Source organism: Macrobrachium nipponense, chromosome 36, assembly GCF_015104395.2.
Source record: "Macrobrachium nipponense isolate FS-2020 chromosome 36, ASM1510439v2, whole genome shotgun sequence".
Taxonomy (NCBI): Eukaryota; Metazoa; Arthropoda; class Malacostraca; order Decapoda; family Palaemonidae; genus Macrobrachium; species Macrobrachium nipponense.
In genome coordinates this window covers 574,340-591,688 of record NC_087220.1, presented here as the reverse complement: position 1 = coordinate 591,688, position 17,349 = coordinate 574,340, and the positions used below count along the sequence as shown (strand labels likewise).

General features: G+C 43.6%; 1 protein-coding gene across 7 annotated transcripts in view; it reads left to right on the top strand.

The window, feature by feature from the left end:
- LOC135203490 (uncharacterized) overlaps positions 1 to 17,349 on the top strand; it is a 58,362-nt gene that overhangs the window by 2,254 nt on the left and 38,759 nt on the right. For 4 of the 7 annotated variants that reach the window (XR_010311939.1, XR_010311938.1, XM_064233213.1 and 1 more), the window contains exon 2: positions 10,306 to 10,504. The exons of the other annotated variants lie outside the window; for them this stretch is intronic. The gene's annotated coding sequence lies outside the window, so the exon portion shown is untranslated. The remainder of the gene's footprint in view (positions 1 to 10,305; positions 10,505 to 17,349) is intronic. 7 annotated transcript variants of the gene reach the window in all.

Below are 17,349 nucleotides of genomic sequence, written 5' to 3'. Positions count from 1 at the left end.
ACCCATTTACAATGAGTAACGCCATCTGTAGGCCTCTGCTTTTAAGATTGTCAGTATGTTTGAATGTCTAATTAAACCTCGTGTATAAATTTCAAATACAATTTCATGACAATCACGTTTTGCTTATTATTTAGGTCAGAAGTGCATAGGCCTAATAACCCATGTAGAATGAGTAACCACCTTTGTAGGCCTCTGCTTTTAGGATTGTCAGTATGTTTGAATGTTTAATTAAACCTCGGGTATAAATTTCAAATACAATATCATGACAATCACGTTTTGCTTATTATTCCAGTCAGAAGTCCATAGGCCTAAACTTTAAACCATTATAATGATTGCTTAGGAAAGGCCTATTAATTCAGACGAGCACACTTCCATGACAATCCCATTGCAGTGGAAAGCTTAATGGTAACTTTGAACTGTGGGGAGATATAGTAGGCCTATTTACCAGTGGTTTGTGGTCAGGTTAGGCTATAGGCTGTAGGTCTAGAAGAATCAGATTAAGGTTTGTTGAAGGTCATAGAAGGAATAGGCATAATGCACGCAAGATTTCGAGCAGGCGTGAAGAATATTAAATAGCAAAATGATATAATAATAATAGATTTCATTTCAACCCAGTGCCATGCATGTGGAATACGTATACAAAAAAGCGACACCACAGTACACATAATCTAGATACTAATGAGATAACCTGGCAAAAAATTATAATCGGCAACATCCACTCAGTTGATGAAGAAGTAAAATAAAAAAAATAGTATTCATAATAATGGTAATGACGGTAATAATATTGAGATTAATAGTAAAAAAAATGTTTAAATTATGATTTTTAAAAGATCGCATAATTTTAAAAGATTGCTTACAGTTGATTTCCAGCGAGGGATCTTAGGCGGTTACGTAAAGAAGTCATGTCCAGAAGTTTCTTTGTAAGATGGATACTGTAATGGAAGAGGCATAAAGGTACAGACCTAATCAAAAGGGTATAAGACTGCAGATTACCGTCACACCCCTCTAGTTTGGTAATTACCATTTAACTGCAAAGGGGTCACCACGTTGAGTACTGGTCCCTTGGGGTGGGTGGTCATAAAATGTAAGCAAAAGACAGTTGGTATCCTAGTTATTATTATTCAGAAGACAAACTATTCATCTTTAACAAGACCACCAAAGAGGCCACTAACTTGAAATTCAAGTTTCCAAAAAATATGGTGTTCATTAGGAAGAAGTAAGAGGAGGTAAAGAGAAATACAGAAAAATAGAGATTGCACTTATTAACAAAGAAAAAGATTAACAAAATTAAAAAAGAAAGAGTAGCAAATTTAAAAATGAAAAAGATTAACAAATTAAAGAAAAAAAAAACAAACAACAGGCAGTATTTAAATACAGTATTCTGGTTGGAGTTGGTGGTAATCAGGCTGCGGTAGACAATGGTAGTCTGCAGTTTTATTACCAAAAGTTCAGGTAGTATGCAGAGTAGGGAGACAGGAATATTTAGTGTTACCAGGGGTGGGGTTGGTGGAGAGCCTCTAGTTAGGTTAGGAAGGTAGTCTGGGTAGATTACATTGAAGATTGGCTATGGTTGAAGTTAGAGTTTCGTTACGTCAGAGATCGGCTATGGATGGAGTTGGAGTTTGTTTACATCAGATCGGCTATGTTTGAAGTCAGAGTTTATTTGCATCAGAGATGGGCTATGGTTGAAGTCAGAGTGTATTCATATCAAAGACCAACTGTGTTTGAAGTTGGAAAATGTTTACATCAAAGATCAGCTATGGTTGAAGTCTAGAGTTTATTTATGTCAAAGATTGACTCTGTTTGGAGACAGATTTTGTTTACATCAGAGTTGGGCTACGGTTGAAGTTAGTTTGGTTACGTCAACGATCGGCTAGGTTTGAAGTTACAGTTTGTTTACATCAAAGATCAGCTATGGTTGAAACTAGAATTTGCTTATGTCATAGATCAGTTATGGTTGAAGTTCGAGTTTATTGACATCTTAGAGCAGCTATGGTTTAAATTAGAATTTGTTTACATCATAGATCAGCTATGGTTGAAGTTATAGATTGTTGACATCAAAGATTGGCTATGTTTGAAGTTACAGTTTGTTTACATCAAAGATTGGCTGTGCTTGAAGTTAGACTTTGTTTACATCACAGATAGCTATGGTTGAAGTCAGAGTTTCTTTACATCAGAGAAGGACACTTATCCCATTTCTAGTTGCACTTTTTATGGATGTTTTGAGAGAAGGGATTAGAAATGCAGATGAATTTGAGATTATGTCAGAGACTGAATAACAAGGGTAAGAAAGGCAAGAATCTCTTGGTTATTATTTATTATATATAAATTTGGACTCATGTCAGTCTACAAATAGCGCCGCAGGGTCTAACAACGAAATTAGTTAGGCCTATACGTAGTTTATTCATACTCTGGTCCAAACGGCTAATTTCCTTCCCTCGTGAAATCCAGTGGTCAACCATCATAAAATTGTTGGGCACCTGTCCACAGATGCGATAACCTGTGTTGGTCGAAAGAACTCTAGGCAAGTCCATCAGCTCATCAGTTCTGGTGACTGGATTGGCTCCCCCACAAACTGTTGTCCACACATATGTTTGTTCTGACACGTTATACAAACCATTGGTCCTTTACAGAAGAAATTACTATCAGCGCCAGCTGGACCGGTCATAAGATTTGATGACAAGGTAGTTCGGCAGTAACTGCTTGTCCCATGGTCGGGAGTCCCGCCTGACTGGATGTAAACATTCCGCTTTGTTTTCGACCACCATCAGGTGCAGACGTGTGTTGACCTCTCTGCCCGCTTCTGTCGTGAGATAGTTTATGTACTTTTCAGCTTTCAGCCTAATTCTTTGTGTATCAGTGTGTGACACTGTAAGTATTTCTTTTGTTTTTGTTTGTGTTATTGCACAGGAAGAACCTTGCGCCCCCCATCCAACCAGAGAGTGTGCCCTGGAGTGGGAGGCCGAAAGTGTGGGGCTTTCCGGTCAAGTGACTTTGTGGATCCTCATGCCCTGTGTGATTGTTGTGTCTCTTGGTCGGGGGAGCAGTGGGAGCGGTACGAGAAGAGGAAGAAGTCGCGTAAAGCCTCCAAGATGTCATCAGGAAGCTCTCCTTTGACACCTCAGGTGACGGATACGTCATTTTCTTTTCTCCCTCCTTGTCAGCTCCCGCGTATGGCTCTCTCCCCTTCGGGGGACGTGTCTCTCTCCGCCTCTTCACCCAATCTGTCGAGTGCAGAGGAGGGAGGGAGACATCCCAACCTTGAGCTGTACTCGAGGTCTTCTGTCCACTCAGGGGGGGGAATCTTTCTCCCGCTGAGCGATCAGGAACCCCCCCACCCCCATTAACCTGATTGTTGCTTCCTCAGGTGTCTGCCTCCACGGGTGGGGACCTTCAGCTGGTGTGGCGCTCGCTGAGTCTTCCGGGCACTCCTAGTATTCAGGAGCTCCTCCATCATCTGGCTGCAGTCCCAGTTACTCACGGGGTGGAGACGAGGACAACTACCACAGCCTCGACCCCAGGATACTCAGCTCCCCCTCACCTGGTATACACCCTACACATGACAATGGTCACCTCCACGTCTGCGATGCAGGCTCCTTTGCCTTATGTACCTAAGAGGGAGTATTTATCCCCTCCTCCGGGCTTTGCTGTCCTTGCCCCTCCTCCTGACTTCGAGTACCCAAAGAGCTCGCCCCTGGATCGTCCACCTGTTGCCGTCGCCATGCCTGGTGCCCCTATTCCTTCCCATGAAAGTGCTGCCGGCTAGGTGGAGCTGGGCCCCATTGCCACCCCAGCTCCAGCCTTGAAGGGAGACCTGTTAGCTGTCCTGAGGAAGTTGATGAAGAAGAGGAAGGTGTCGTCGTCGTCTTCTTCGTCTTCGTCTCCTGCCGCATCTTCCCTTTCAACTTCCAATGCCCCCCAGCCGAGGAAGAAGAAGGTGGCCTCATCCCCCCCCCAAGAAGTCTCGCACAGAGACTTCTAAGGGTCTGTCTCGCGAGAGACAGGCGGGTCATCCGCTGGTTCTCCTATTCCTCCAGGAACGTGGCCCGTCTCTTCTTCCTCTGGGAAGAGGAAGATGGGGACTGTGGAGGTCCCAGCCACTGCTGGTACCTCCACTCCCAGTTCCAGAGGTTCCACCTCCGGACCAGTAACAGTCTTGGCCGCTCATCAGCCAGCATCACTGAGTGTACGGTCACCTGCTGGTGACCTTACAGCCAAGGTCCAGACGGCTGAGTACTCTCACCGTCAGGACCCAGGCACGGAGCGGAAGGATGATAAAGAGTCGCTTGGGTGACTCGCCAGACCCAGCAATCGCTCGCGCAACAATCGTCAGGTACCCAGAGTTGACGTGACGGTCCCATCAGACCATTCATGTGTCAAGGCTGGGAAGAGGTACCCCCGGTCACCAGGAATAGCTTCGGCTGCTTCTGGTGAGGAGTCACCCGACCGTCAATCCCATCAGCGTGATCGGACAATCTGCACGGCTGGTAGCAGCTCCCCTGATGCCCGAGACCAACGCTACCGTCCTCGGTCCAGCGCTTTTCTGCAGGGAGATCGCTGGTCCAAACCTGCAGCTCGATCACCACTGCTGGTTTGCGATCGCCTGCAGTCCTCCCAGCCTACCGGTTCTGCTGGTAGGCAGGGTAGGAGCATCAGATCTTCCTCACCTGTCCCTTCAACCTCCTCGGGCTACACTGGGAGGAGTGAGGCAAACAGGAGTGACCGTGAGGAGTGCGCTCCTTACGGCCCGGTCATGAGAGCCTATGAGCCTGGTTCAGTTTTGGAACCGGACAGATCATACGCTCAAGTGGTTAGAGGAGATAACGAAGGGTCTGGCGAGGTTCTTCCTCCTGAAGGAAGTGTGTTTGAGGATGTGATCGGCCTGGATGGATCTGACGATCTATCACCTTAGGACGCGATCACCCCGAGATACAGAGGTCCTTTGCAGAGGCCATTGCGCATATCCGTCAGCACAATGACCTCGGGGAAGGATCGGTGGTTGCTCCCTCTGACCGTCCATCGAGGTTAGAGTCGTTCTGGGGACCTAAGAAGGAACCCAGAGCGACGGTGGGTCTACCCATCTTCCTTGGCCGACAGAGGCCTCACTCAGGGCCAGCAGGTCAAACAAGCTGCTTCCTCCTCCTCTGCCTTGTCAGCGGCGTTTCTACATGCCTTCGGCAGACCCGTTGCCGACCAAGCAGGTTGATCCGGAGTTAGCTCGCCTAACTCCGGGAGTGCCTCTTCAACACCTGCTGTCAGAGAACCTTTGGTTCTCGCAGCAAGAGGCATCGGCTCTGGAATCCACTGCCATGGCAGCTTTCCAGGCCGTTTCCTGGCTGGATCTGTGGTCCCTCACAGTATCCAGAGTCGCAGCCTCCCCGGGAGCTATAGTTCCTGGGGAAGACTCGGTGTTAGGGAGAGACTCTGCCAGTCTGGAGGTAGGGCCATCTCCTACCTCGCTCACCAGACGGCCAGCCTGTGGGCCAATCTGGTTTTGAGGAGAAGGGACGCAGTCCTGACTCGCGTAACCAGGGCAGCCAGTCACGAGGTAATGTTGGGTTTGCGGAACGGACCGTTGCTGGGTTCCTCCTCTTTCTTCTCCAGAGAGATGGTGGACACTGTGATGGAAAAGCGTAGAGCTAAGGACAGCAATCGCTTAGTACACCAGGCAGTTGCGAAGACTTCTGGGCAGTCTCGCTCAACTGCGGCTTAGCTAGCGCTTCCTCCGCTCCCAAGATGTGAGCACCATTGAGGGTAGTGTGAGGAAAGACCCAGCCTTCCTCTTTCACTTCAAGAGGTGAGCATCAGCCCTCCTTCTCTTGCGGGAAAGGGTCTAAGTGGAAGGGGAAGAGAAGGAAATGCTAGGGACGGCATTCCTTCTCACCTACTGCAGGAAGTGGGGGGGTTGCCTGGCAAGCCATTGGGCAACTTGGCAGCGCTACGGAGCTGAGACTTGAGTAGTGGATGTCCTTCGGGAGGGATATCTACTTCCCTTCAAGTTAAGGCCACCCCTCACCTCACACCCGGTCCACCTTCAAACATACGTTCCCGGTTCTGCCAGGGACATGGCACTAACTCGAGAAGTGCAGACCATGCATGCTGAGCAAAGGAGCTGTGGAAATCGTGCGAGATCAGTCACCGGGGTTCTACAGCCAACTTTTCTTGGTGGAGAAGTCTACGGGGGGCTGGGGACTGGTGATAGATATCTCTCCCTTGAACCGTTTTGTTCGCCAGACTCAGTTTATGATGGAAACGGCACGCTCAGTGCTTGATTCTATCAAGGAGAACGATTTCCTGCTTTAGGTGGACCTGAAGGATGCGTATTTTCAAATACCCCTCCATCAGTCCTCCAGGAAGTACTTTCACTTTATCCTTGACGGGACAGTGTACCAATTCAGGGCACTTTGTTTACAGGTGTTCACGCAAGTGTTCACTCTGGTGTTGGCTTGGGCCCATTTGGTTGGGATACGTCTGATGAGGTATCTCAACGATTGGCTGATCCTGGCTAGCTCTCACTCGCAGTTCCTACAGGACAGAGATCACCTCCTCGACTTCTGCCGTGATCTGGGGATCGTGGTAAATTTCGAGAAGTCAGATCTCGAACCCAAGCAGAGTATAAAGTACCTGGGTATGCTGGTCGATGCCGTAGCAGCACGAGTCTTCCCCGCGGACTCGCGGATCAACAGGTTCAGGGAAGCAGCTCGATGGCAGGAACAGTCAGCTCAGCAGCGGCAAGTCGTGATCAGTCACCTGTCATCACTAGAGAAGTTATTCCCTCATGGGCGTCTTCACCTGCGGTCTCTGCAATGGAGACTAAAGGAGTGCTGGTCACAGGCGCGGGATCTGCAATCCTTCCTGGTTCTTCTCACGGAGGAAATAAGGGAGGATCTAGCCTGGTGGCTAGACGACAGGAACCTCTTAATAGGATTGCCGCTTTGCACTCCCCCTCCTAGATGATTCTGTTCTCAGATGCATCGACCGAGGGTTGGGGCGCACACCTGGAAGAGTTGCTGGTTGCAGGAGAAGCACCTTCACATCAATGTCCTGGAACTCAAGGCAGCGTTTCTCGTGCTGCAAGAATTCCGGGAACGGCTGATGGGACATTCGGTGGTGTTGATGAGCAATAACACCACGGTAGTGGCATATGTCAAGAAGTGGGGGCCTAATGTCCCTCCCGTTACATCAGTTGACGATGCAGGTGCACGAGTGGGCCGTAGCTCACTCGGTAGAGCTGTCAGCGAGATATATTCCAGGATATTCCAGGCAAGAGGATTGTAGTGGCAGACAAGCTCAGCTGCCAGAATCAGGTGATTGGGACAAAGTGGTTTCTACACCCAGACGTGGAAAGGCTGTTCGACCTGTGGGGGCGTCCAGTAGTGGATCTGTTCGCCACCCGGCACAACAGAAAACTTCAGGTTTTGTTCTTAGTTGTGCTGGACCCATGGGTGGCTGCAGAGGATGCGTTCCAACACCCGTGGGACAACCTTGTAGTGTACACCTTTACCCCGTTCTCTGATTCACAAGGTAATCAGCAGGGTGCTGGTCACCAGCAATCTTCGGATGATTCTGGTGGCACCCAAATGGCCTCAGGCCGTTTGGTATCCGGACCTGCTGGCTCTTCTCTCGGAGGCAGTGTGAGAGATTCCCCCATCGCACAACCTGCTGTGTTAACCGCTTGTAGAACGGTACCACCAGGCAGTACAATCCCTGTGTCTTCACGGCTGGTGGTTATCCACCATCTCTTGCGAGAGAGAGGCTTTTCTCGCTGAGCAGCAACAGAGATGGCTGGATACCTCAGACAGTCCTCTGCAGCAGTATACATACCAGGGAAAGTGGTCCGTCTTCTGTGGTTGGTGTCGTAGATTGGGTCTCTCTCCGCTCAGAGCCACTCTTCAGCAGGTAGCGGATTTCCTGATCTTCTCTTCACCGAGAGAAGCTCCTCTCTGTCTCAGCAGTCGAAGGATACAGAGCTGCCCTGGCCCTAGTCCTTAAGCTGTGAGGAGTTGATATTTCCTCCTCCATGGAATTATCTCTCCTGATGGGGAGCTTCAAGAGGTCTTGCCCACCCAGGGAACTAAGCCCCCCGGGGTGGGACGTGACTCTTGTCTTAGGGAGTTTGACTTGTAGACCCTATGAGCCTCTCCGGGAGCCGTCTCACGATCCCCTCCGTAAAGGACTTTACTGGCAATGATACGGAAGAGATGCTACTTTCTCCTGTTAGAGTGCTATGGGGCTATCTGAAGAAAATTCGACACCTCTTCGTTAGCACTGGGGTGACCAAGAAAGAAGTGTCCAGGAACACTGTTTCTTTCTGGCTTCGTGAGGTGATTAGGAAAGCGTACGACTCCGAGAGGAGTGCCGACACCAGTACCTTTCGTCCGAGTGCCCACAAAGTTAGAGGTATTGGTCCAACCCTTGCATTCCGCAAGAACTTGTCAGTTGCACAGGTGCTGAAGGCAGGGGTGTGGTCCAACCAGACCACCTTCACCTCCTCCTACCTTCAGGATATTGCCCATAGGTCCTTAACACTTTTTTTTTCCTTGGGACCCATGGTGGCTGCTCAACAAGTTGGTAGCTTACCCAGCTCCTTTAATAGGACAAGGTTGCATCTCGTCCTCGTGATATTGCATGAATGGAGAATGAATGAGAGTGTGACTGGTTCCTCTTCCTTCTCTTTTCTTCCCTCTTCCTGCGGGCAGAGGGTAGCTGTCGTCACATGCTGGTCAGGACAACAGTGCAGGTAAGCTATGTAACGGAGCTCCATTCTATCACTTTAGTTAGGGATAGAAGCGTTTATCCATCCCTTCCCTAGCAAGGGTGGAAGCGGACAGCAGTAAGAGACAAACCCAATCCTTTATATTTGGCTTCTTACTTATGACATAAGTTCTTGATTGCTATTCATAAGAGGTATGCATGCCTCCCTCTTATGAATTGGTCCAGAGGTCTGGCCGCATATCCTTCAGTTCTCACTCCGATCAGTTGAACAGAGGCTAGGTTCCCTCCCCCTTGCTCTTACAACCAGGGAGGGAACTCAGGTTGGGCGAACACCAGTCTGTCCACAAGACTCAGATTCTTACCACCAATAAGTGAGTCTTCCTTATGTACAGGACCGATTGTTTTGTATAATGTGTTGGAACAAATCACAATGTTTGAAAGTAATTTGTATTTTTCTTTACTATACAAACCTTAGGTCCTGTACATATAGGCCCACCTCATACCACCCCTCTGTTCCTGGGCCTAAAGCAAAGTGAAATGTTTACATCCAGTCGGGTGGGACTCCCGACCATCGGACAAGCAGTTACTGCCGAACTACCTTGTCATTAAATCTTACGACCGGTCCAGCTGGTGCTGATGGTAATTCCTTATGTAAAGGACTTCAGTTTTGTATAGTTAGGAAAAATACAGTTTACTTTCAAAAATTGTGATTTTAACCTCAGTTTTGATGAATTGACAGAGAAGAGTGTGTGGTAATGTGAAAAAATAAATTACACCGTGACTTCTAAAATGTTACCATCTAGGCTATGTTAAAGGAAACGTAATGCTGCTAACCAAAAATTGGCGATAGTAGTACTACTAACCTGATTAATGGTGCTATTAACTGGAGATGGGTGCCAAAAATCCTTTTGACAACATCACTAGACAAGCGCTGTAAAACCAGGTCGCCATTAACCTGGCAGTGCCTCATTAGCATATGTCAACTTATAGTTAACAATTAGTGTGCCACTTGGACAGCAGTTGTTTTGTTTCTATAAATTTAAGGTACTCTATAAAAAAAAACTTAGTAATATACTTGCTTATTTTTTCGTCAGTTTTCACTTAACAAAATGACATGTTGACATGGAAATTTTACAGCAAAAATACTTATTGCTACCACATGGTAATCTTTGGAATCTGAGGACAATGTATGTTTGGAATGGTACTGTATTACTGTAAAGTTCTTATTCAAGAAACCATATAAATGAAGACATGAATCACCCATCACCCAAGTGATTAGTAGTGTATCTTTTATGGAACCATTGCAGAAGTAGATTAAAGTTGCCACATTATTTAGTCGGATGACGAGATGTAGCTGCACATTTTTATTCTTTTGTAGTGGACTTCTTGTCCACAAGTGCATGATGTCTCAAGAAGTACCTTATATATTCATTTTTCTGTATGCTTTTGTTTCTTATTTGTAATTTGTTATTCAGCAATCTGTTTTATGAAAATTTCGACTTGGAGTTGGACTTACTGGTCCGGATGTTTATCTGGGCTGCATTTGTTAGTGTTGTCTTATTTTTTGTGTTATTTTTTTTTGTTTTTTAGGTGGGAATCATACATGCACAACAAGACAAGTTATGACTTGCAGAAAGTTTACTTTCCATGCAGATGACTCAAGTGCAGTACAGTGCATTAAGTGTATTTCATCGCTAAAAGACCAGAATTTGATTTCAAGGTGGACATGTTGACAAGTGCAAGGGATTGGTCTTCCAAGCAGAGTTAGAATTAAACTTTTTGACGGAGGGTATGTACTCATGAAAGTAAAGGTAGATGATGCCTGTTTTTTGAACTGAGGATACGTATTTGCTGTAGAAACTGCTTTTACATCATGATGTTGTATTGACAAGTGTTAAGTTAAGTTAAGAAGACTTATACGTGAAGCTTTGTACTTTGTATGGTGGTTTTAGAGGATACTTTGTCAGTTTACAATTGGATGGTAGTAGTATTGTGATAAGTGTTGACAGTACAGACTCTCCCCGGTTATCAGCGGTCTCGGTTAATGGCGATCCAGTTTTATGGGGATTGTCTAGCACTATAAAATCTGCGATTTATGGTGCCGATAAGAGAGTTATTACACCATAACATACCTAATAGTGGCGCCATTAACCGAAATTGCCGAGTTTTGGTTAATGGAGGTTTCGCTTATTCAAATTCAAAAGCTTTATTTTGGACATAAATGGCCATAGACAAATGCATATACACACACACAAACATATTGTATAAAAAGCCTCCAAACTCTAAGAGGAAAAAAATTTAAGTAAGTATGAGAAATGATTATGAAAGAGAGGTGAAAAATTATGATATGAATGAGGTGCGGATCATGAAACTAAGTGGTTCTTCCTACTAAAAGGGCATATACATATATAGCATATCAGAACAAGACAAATAAATACTAGTATATTCTTGCATAAGGAGCGCACCAAATGCGCCAAGCAGAAATGAGGCTTTTCCAGTGTTTGTAAATAATTGAAATACAATGGACCCAACGTATTCGTGTTCTCTGGATTCGCGAACTCACACATTCGTGGATTTCTCTTGGGAACATTTCCCCACATTATTCGCGGCAAATTCACATACGTATTCGCGGTATTTTTGTATCAGAAATATCCACAAATTCCCTTTTTTTTTTTTTTTTTTTTTTTTTTTTTTTTTTTTTTTTTTTTTTTTCCCATCATAAAATGCCCTTTTTGTGATAAAATTATAGGGGTTCCAACTATTCGTGGGTTCTAACTATTCACGGGGTGGTCTGGTACGCATCCCCCGCGAATACAGGGGGACCACTGCATGCAAGTAAACTGGTTGGGCAACCCTCTTAATAATACAGTTTTCAGAATTCTTCGGCTTTTGCAAATAGCATGTAATGGTTTTGCATCTCGGTTCTTGAAAAGAGTGGATGAGCCTGCATCCCTTGGAATGCCCAAGAGTCTTTGTAGGCTATCATTGTAGCATACTCTCACCTTATTCATAGTTTGTTGTTTCTCTCTGACAACCAAAGACATGCCATAAAAACTTGTACAAAAACTCTGAAAAAGCATTTTCTTGACATCATCACTATACATTTAAATAGGTTGTTTAAAATCATATTGCCCCTTGCACATAGACCTCTATACAAATATTCTACATGGGCATCGTCCGAATTTTGAGCAGTAAGATAATATCCTAGGTACTTTATTTCCGGTACAAAATCTATATGTGCATTGCTAACAACAATAGATGATATATTACTTGGGTAGATCTTACTCTTAGAAAAAATTATACATTTGGTCTTCCTTACATTTAACTATAAAAGTCTGTCAGACATAAAATCATGACAAATGTTTATATGCTGCTGCAGCCCACCTACTGAAGGAGCAAATAAAACAATATCATCAGCATACAACAAATGATTTAAAATCATGTTCTTTAAATAACATCCCACTTTAATTTGACTTGGCCTGTGTGAGAGGTCATCCATATATACATTGAACAGGTAAGGTGAAAGTGGACTTCCCTGTCTCACACCACATGAAGTGGAAAATTCACTCGAAAATACATGGCCCCATTTGATAATCATTTGCTGATTTTTATACCACTAACCTAGCAGTTTAATAATATAGCATGGAACATTTCTTTCTGATAGTACTTCAAATAACATCTTATGAGACACTTATCAAAGGCTTTATACATATCCATGAAACAAGCAAATACTGGTGTTTTACGAACATTGTACTCCTCGGTTACGTGTTTAAGAATATGAAATGGCATTTCCGTTCCATGATGGGTTTTGTAAGCGAACTGGTTGTCACTTGCCAATAAGTGCTTTTTGCATCTCTCCAATATAATTGCTTCCAAAACTTTAGAAATAACAGTGGCTAGAGCAATCGACCTATAATTAATGTCACTGTGGTCTGCGTTTTTATCTTTAATCAAAGGAGAGAGTATAACCAGAATAAGATCTCTTGGTAAGTAGGAATGACAGAAACAGGAAGTGACAAATAAACTTAGTAAAACTCTAAGTACCGGATGAGCCTCAGTTAACCGTTTAACGCCGAAGCGGTGTTTTAAAAATCATCTCCTGTATGCCGGCGCCGTTCGCGAGTGAGCGCCGAAGTGGAAAAAATGTTTTTCAAAAAATCACGGCACGCTTAGTTTTCAAGATTAAGAGGTGTTTTTTTTTTTTTTTTTTTTTTTTTTTTTTTTTTTTTTTTTTTTTTTTTTTTTTTTTTTTTTTTTTTTTTTTTTTTTTTTTTTTTTTTTTTTTTTTTTTTTTTTTTTTTTTTTTTTTTTTTTTTTTTTTTTTTTTTTTTGTTTTTTTTTTTTTTTTTTTTTTTTTTTTTTTTTTTTTTTTTTTTTTTTTTTTTTTTTTTTTTGCCTGAAGTTTAGTATGCAACCATCAGAAATGAAAAAAATATCATATATAAATATTGGGATATATGACAGCGCGAAAAAAAAAATGTCATATAATTGTATACAAATTGCGCTGTGAGTAAAACGGTTAAAGCTAACGAGTTAATTTTTTTGTTGTATTGTACAATAAATTGCGATCATTTTGGTTTATAACACATTGTAAAACGATCAAGGCAACACGGAGAAAATATTATCACAAAATGATGCATGAATTCGTAACACGCAGACATAAAAAAAAGCTGTTTTCAAAAATTCACCATACATCGAAATATTGTGCTAGAGACTTCCCGTTTGTTGCAAATTGAAGGTAATTGATTGAATATTACTAGACTGTAAGTGTTGTAGCTTACAATTGCGGTTTTCGACCATTTCGGTCGAGTTAAAGTTGACCGAAGGACGAATTTTTTCTATATCGTTATTTATTGTGCACATTTTCATATATAAAACTTTATGTAACGGCTAATTTAAAATGGTGCAAACATTACGACAATCGGACGAAAAAATTTATGATTTTTTCGGAAGAGTTACTGCGCGGACGTAAGGAAAAAGTTTATTTCAGAAATTCACCATAAATCGAAATATTGTGCTAGAGACTTCCAATTTGTTGCAAAATGAAGGTAAATGATGGAATATTACTAGAATATAAGTATTTTAGCTTACAATTGCGTTTTTCGACCATTACGGTAGAATCAAAGTTGACCAAAGGTTGAAATTTTGGCACATCATTATTTATATGAAAATATTTCAAAACTGATAAAAGCTACAACCATGAGTTGTCTTTTGTTGTATTCTACATGAAATTGCGCACATTTTCATGTAACGACTAATATAAAATGGTGCAAAAATTATGTCAAAGTGACGAAATAATTTCTGAGATGTGTCGCTGATGCCTTTAAGTGCCAGAAGAAAGAAATTCGCGCTTGCGCGTCTGGGTAACGATTGTAAACAAAACAATGCCCTGATCCATGAGCTCCCAGCATCCCCCAAGGCATGTGATTCAAAAGTTTTTGCCTAGTAGGCCTATAAGTATTTTTCGCGAATTTTTAAAAAAACTTTTTTACATCGACGTACCATACGTCCAATTGGCACCCGACACAATTTTTATCGGCGTTTAATACGTCCAATTGGCGTTAAAGGGTTAAATGCTGAAGGGTCACCCTGTCCTGTCCTGGGGTACTTGAAGTGTTCAAAGAATTTAAAGCATTCGAAATTAGGGTCGTTAAACAGCTCGGAATAATATTCTTTCCATAACTCGGCAATGTTTTCGTAACCACTCACATTATTTATTATGTCAGGTAAGAAGGTTCGGGATTTTCTTTTCTTATTTATTTCCCTCCAAAACTTCTTCATACTCCTTTTAAGACTCGTAGCAATTTTATTGGATCTAATTTCCTCCTCATTTTCCCTACAAAATCTGAACATCCCTTTGAACTGAGCTTTAGAAAATATAATTTGTTCATGAAACTTACCTGTCAGATATATATATAGCTGTATTTTCTGAAATCCGACAGAATTTTAAAAACTTCCGACACACGCAGTGGTCGGCCAGGTGGTTAGTACCCATTCCCGCCGCTGGGAGGCAGGTATCAGGAACCATTCCCATTTTCTATTCATAATTTTTCTGTCGCCTGTGCTGAAAACACCTTTTTTCAGTACCTCCGTCTTAGGATTTTGGAAACTTCATTGCCGCTAAGTATCCTAATTGTCTTTTGATTTATTTACTTGGATTTGTGGCTAGGCATACGCTATCTTAAATTGATTTGAATTTGATTCATTTTTGCATAAGATATCTGAACCTAGTTAGGCTAGTTTCAGAGGGGGTTGTCTGCAAAGATAGGGTGTGGCTACCGAAAGCTTCCGTAGATCCGCACTTGGTATGCACGAGGGGTATGGGTCTTGCTTCTTTGTTGAGATTTGTCATGTAAGGAGTGTGAGACTTTGTCTATTCCGTAAGGAAGACGTATGATTCGTATGTACGCAATTAATCAGTAAACATGTCTAATTCCGTAAGGAAGATATATGATTCGTATGTACGCAATTAATCAGCAACAAAAGTCAGGGTAGTGAACCTGCTAACCTTCCTGTAGACTTTATTTTGCCTAACCCTGTAGTATTGCCTACAGGCTATGAATTTGTTTGCGAGAGGTGCTCGCTCTCCTTCATTGCTGTGAAGAGTGCTACTTCTGTAATTGTTACTCCTAACCCTGTAGTGTTGCCTTCGGGCCCTAAAACAGTGTCTGTAGAGGAATTGCCCTTTCTCTGATACTCTTTCGATTCGTAACTTAGAATCGAAAGTGCTTGCTTTAGAGAGCAAAAGTGAAGTGCAGAAGTGCAGTGATACCCCTTGTGTAGTGGAGGGTGCGCCAGATCGGCCTCGTTTCGCCTCTAGGCCGGGACCTCTGCTTGACTCCCAGGACCCGGGGAGAGAGCATGTCGAAACCCGATGGAGGGTTACAAGGAACCCCCACCGATCTGGCGTGCCTTCGGCAGTATCTGATGAAACTCCCCAGACTGCCAAAGTGCGTGCGCGTGCACGAATCCTGAAGGATTGCTTCTCGTCCTCCGAAGCGTCCTCCCCGTGCAGGGGTTGGAGCTTTCGGAAGGACTCTCGCCCTCTAAATAGAAGCTTTATAGAGGACGCTTCACTTCCTCTCTCTCTCTCTCTCTCGTTATGCGTTTCAGTGAGAAGTAAGAAGGCGAACGTCGCCTGAACACGTGTCCGTCTTTCCACCGAGAAATACGTAAAAGAAGTCATAGTAGCAGGACGCTTTTGAGAGCGGACGTCCGAGCTTTATTACTGTGAGAATAAGAAGGCGTTCCCTCTCAACTTGGACGGGATGCTCGGATGGACGCCAGGCGCGCGCGGGTGCACACCAAGCGCGCGCCAGTGGACGCCGAGCGTGCACCAGTGCACGCCAGGTGTGTCGCCTGGCTGAACGTTTCTGTTGAACTCTTCAAGCTCTTGTTTCAGATTTGGGCCTAAAGAATTTTTACCTCTACCTTCGGTGATACCTTCTACCTCACCTGCAAAGAATGTGAAGTAGGCAGTGCTTCGGAGGAAGCTTAAAGTGAACAGACAACTTCTTCTTCAAAACCCAGCAAGACATCGGGTTTCGTGAATTCAAGAGGTCTCTGTCAATTAATATTGCTTTTTGCATAGGTGGATGGAGTTAAGGAAAGCTCAAGGGAAGATCTCGTTTGCTCTACTGCAGTCAAGACTTTGTGATAAGGCAGTTACGGGTTATGTAAAAGCTTCTACACGTCATGACGCTCGACTTCTTTCAGTAGGATTCTTGCAAGAGCACTCATCAAGAGGACGCTCTTCAGGAAAGCGCAAGACAGGACTTCCTTTGCCATACTGCCAATAAATTTAAGTTGCAAGCTTTTTAGTCCATCTGAAAGGGCTTTTCAGATGATAGATTTTGTTAGTTCCTAAGTTCGGGACTACGCTGCCGAAGTTGAACATCGGGGTCCTACCTGCTGAAAGCCCAGTCTCTTATCAGGATTCTTGCCCCCTTCCTCGATTGATACGGGAATCGGAAAAATAATATGCTCGACTTCCTGGATTACATTTTGTCAATTCAGTGATTTTCCCCCATTGACAATATACTATCGTTTTGTCAAGTAAGTGGGTATCCCCTCATTGACAAAATATCTCTTTGTCCCGTAAATGGGTTAGTTCTCATTGACAAACATCTCATTAACTTTATATTGCGTAAACGGATAAGCTCTTATTGACAAGATTCGGAAGAGCTCTCATTCATCATTCGCAGACTTGTACAAGAAATAGACTTGTAGACTATGTCAATGACCGCTTATGTCCAGTAACATAAGAAGCTTGAGCTGTCTGCTTCGATTCTCTTAAGTTTTGTTCATGAAACTTGCCTGTCAGATATGTATGTAGCTGTATTTCCGAATTCAGCTATATATATGTCTGCCAGGTAAGTATGAACAAACTTTATTGTAATATAATATCATATTTTGCCTTGCGTTATTTTACTACTGGTTGGTTCAAGTCATATACGCTTGCTGTAGTTACCTCTTCGGATGGCAACCGAGAGGTCTATTGTCTATTATTTTAAGGACATTTAATCGTTACTCCCTGCAGCCTTCCATGAGTTTCCGATTTATCTTTTACCGTTGTATGGTAGTGTTCTGACGACACAAACGCATCTATATATTTAGCGTTTTCTGTTTTGCTTT